The following is a 3,742-nucleotide window of genomic DNA, read 5'->3' as shown; positions in this document are numbered from 1 at the left end:
TCTAACTAAACCCCTCCATCTATTCTTGGTTCTACCTTCTGCAGACCATCAAGATCAACCTAAGACAGACCTTCTTCTACCTAACAGCCCTCCAGACACTAAGAGAAAAGCTGCAGCACAGAGAGGGTCACCAAATTACCAAATGTCACACAGCAAGGGCAGAATATGAACCGACAACCCCCTAAACCTTCGTTCCTGGGGACGGAGCAACCTGAGGCCTGAAGGACAGGGAGAACAGCCAGCTCCCAGAGTCCTGGACATTGACTGATGCTCAGAGCCAAAGTGATGCTATTCTTTCCTCGAGCGCACACCCCCAGCCCTCCCGATATAGCCACTTAATGCAGCTCTGCCTCTCCTGTCCCCGCCTCCCAGATTAGCTCTGGAACAGGGCTTGAACAAGTGCCCAGATACACTCAGCTTAAAACCCTGGGAACAAAAGAAAACCAATCGACCGCATTAATGGAGCCTTTGCAGGGAGGGTCTGAGCAACCGTCCATTAGGCAGAAGGGCCCCTCCGAGGAGCTCGGCCACAGAGCAGTAAAGGGGCCAGGCTGGGCAGCGGGCGTCCTGACCGCAGCATTAAGGCCACATTAGGCCCCACGGCAGAGGAGGGAGGGAGCTGCTGGCCAGCCTTGGCCCGGGGACACAGCTCCCCCTGATCCCTGGGGTCCAGCCCCTACCCTTGGAGAATGTCAGAGCTGGGAGGGGGCCTCAGGGCACAGGATGTCAGAGCTGAAGGGGGCTTAGGACAGAGAATGTCAGAGCTGGAAGGGCCTCAGAATACAGGATGTCAGGCCCTAGAACATAGAATGTCAGGGCTGGGAGGGCCCTTAGAACACAGAATGTCAGGGCTGAGAGGGCCCTTAGAACACAGGATGGCAGAGCTGGGAGGGCCCTTAGAACCTAGAATGTCAGAGCTGAGGGGGCCTCAGACCACAGAGCATCAGAACTAAAAACTTAAGACATTGTCAAAGCTGGGAAGGATCATAGTGCACAGACTGTCAGAGTTGGAAGAGGCTACTAGCTAAGTCACATATGCCAGGGACTGTACTAAGGGCTCAGGGTACAAATACAAAGAAAAAGAAGGTAGTCCCTCCCCTCAGGGAGCTTACCTTTTATCGGGGGAAGACAAAGCACAAAAAGTAAGTTGAAAAGGTGGGGATGAAGATTGGTTCTCCTGAGACCCTCTGCAGTGGAGAAGGAGGCCAGCATGGTGGATAGATGCTCCAAGGTGAGAAAGGAGGCCCCCAGGTGTGAGAGAGGTTCCACGGGTGCTAATGTAACTGACATGATGTGGATGTGGGGAAAGTCAGAACCCCAGATGAGAGGGCAAAGAATATAGAAAACCAGAACTGAGAGGGCCCTTTAGAATACAGAACAGCAGAGAGCTCCAAGGACTGTAGATCCCTTTTAGACTAGCCCTGCTTAGTTTATAAGTGAGGAAACTGAAGCAAAGAGAAAGGAATTTAATCAAAATCTTTGAGTTGGGAAGTGGAAGAGCCAACCATTGAGCCTATGATGCTATGGTTCCTTCTTGTTGTTGTTCAGTGTGTCTGATTCTTTATGACCCCATTTGGGGTTTTCTCTTGGCAACGATACTGGAGTGGTTTGCCCATTCCTTCTCATCTTGTTTTACAGCTGAGGAAACTGAGGCAAACAGGGTGAATTGACTTTCTCAAGGTCACACGGGATCGGATCTGAACTCAGGAAGAGGAGTCTTTCTTAGCCCAGGCCCCTGGTGTTCTATCCACTGTACCACCTAGCTGCCCAATGCTTCCCCACAATGCCCCACACAAAAGTGAATGAGAAGGGGGCGGCTAGGTGGCACAGTGGAATAAACACTGGCCCTGGATTCAGGAGTACCTGAATTCAAATCTGGCCTCAGACACTGACACTTATTAGCTGTGTGACCTTGGGCAAGTCACTTAACCCTCATTGCCCTGCTCCCCCCAGAAAAAAAGGAAAAAAAGAAAAAAAGTTATATAATCCAATATAAAAGTGTTTTGCAAACCATAAATATAAAAGGCCCAATATTTTTCTTCTCAAAAGTTAAACAGTCCTCAGCTCCTCCCACCCAGGGCAGTGGATGGTCTCGTCCTAAGCGAGCCAGCCAGCCCTCTGCCAGGTTGGTGGGAGCAGCCAGCAGCGGGGTGATGAACTGCCGGGCCAAGGTCCTGGAGTGTGTCTCTGTGGAGGAGCGGCAGGTGGAGGAGGCCCTGCTGGCCATGCCGCACACCATGCTTCTCCACCGCCAGCACTGGCAAAGTTCCATTACAAGAAGGAGGGCACCTACTCCACTGGCACCGTGGGCACCCAGGACATCGACTGACGACTTCATCGACTTCACCTACGCGCAGGTTTCCTCCAATGAGTGGACCGGGCCCTGAGGAAGGTGGTTGGCGAGTTCAAGGATGCCCTTCGGAACTCCGGTGGTGACGGGCTAGGGCAGATGTCCTTGGAGTTCTACCAGAGGAAGAAGTCCCGGTGGCCATTTTCTGATGAGTGCATCCCGTGGGAGGTATGGACGGTCAAGGTCCATGTGGTGGCCTTGGCCACAGAGCAGGAGCGGCAGATCTGCCGAGAGAAGGTGGGGGAGAAGCTATATGAGAAGGTCGTCAACATCGTGGAGGTGATGAACTGGCACGAGTACCTGCCCAAGATGCCCACACAGTTGGAGGTGGACAACATCTTTGACATGGGGCTTCGGGATGTGCAGCCCTACCTCTACAAGATCTCCTTCCAGATCACAGACACCTTGGGCACCTCGGTCACCACCACCATGCGCAGGCTCATCAAGGACACGCTGACCCTCTAGCTGCACTAGCCTTCTGAGAGGCTCTGTGGGCCTCGCTGCATTCTCGCTTTCCTTGGGGACTTGACTGGGCAGGGTGCCTGGAGTGGGAGCCCACTCTGGGCTCCTGAGGGATATTTGGAAGGTGCGGTGACAAAAGTCTGGGCTTACGGTACCTGGGCCGACCAGAGTCAGGCCTCCTGGCCAAGTTTTCTAGGAGTTACCCTGGTATCCTCAGGACCTTCTCAGCCTCCTCAGATGATTTATTGATTGAAGCCCCCCTTTTTTTTGGCTGACAGCAAAGGATCCCTCCCCGTCCCTTTCAAGCTGTTGAAGATACCTTCATCTTCAGGTCCTTGCTTAGGACACCGTTGCTGTCTTTTCAGACCCTTGGTGTGGGAGCCCCTTGCCCCTCTTCCTCCTCTTCTGTACAGAAAACACACTAAGGAATAGTGAATAAAAGTTGGAAAATGTGAAAAAAAAGTTAAACAGTGCTACAAGATGGTGTGAAGAGGACTACAAAGATGGTGTGAACAGGAATGCAGCAGTGGTGCAAAATACAAGGACTGCAAAGGGTGGTGTGAACAGAACTGCAAGGGTGGTATGAACTAGGCATCCATAATGTTTAAGTTGAAAATACTGTAAAATACATACATATATATATATATATTCAAAGATATATTTTTAAAAATAATAGTAGAACTGAAAAAAAGTGGCGGTATTGATGGAGCAGTGGATAGAGCACTGAGCTTGGAATTAGGAAGACTCATTTTCATGAGTTCAAATCTCCCTCAGAAAATTCTAGCTGTGTGACCCTGGGCAAGTCATTTTAACACCATTTGCCTCAATTTCCTCATCTGCAAAATGATCTGGACGAAGGAAATGGCAAACCATTTCAGTGCCTTTGCCAAGAAAAACTCCAGATGGGGTCATGAAGCGGCAGACATAACT

The 3,742-nt window shown here is 51.0% G+C and overlaps 1 pseudogene; it reads left to right on the top strand.

Moving 5' to 3' along the window:
* Positions 1-2,138: 2,138 nt before the first annotated feature.
* LOC122745460 lies at positions 2,139-2,815 on the top strand (annotated as a pseudogene).
* Positions 2,816-3,742: the final 927 nt, after the last annotated feature.

Source organism: Dromiciops gliroides, chromosome 3 (genome assembly GCF_019393635.1).
Source record: "Dromiciops gliroides isolate mDroGli1 chromosome 3, mDroGli1.pri, whole genome shotgun sequence".
NCBI lineage: Eukaryota > Metazoa > Chordata > Mammalia > Microbiotheria > Microbiotheriidae > Dromiciops > Dromiciops gliroides.
Note: the sequence above shows the minus strand (reverse complement) of the source record. Positions and strands in the feature narration are given on the sequence as shown.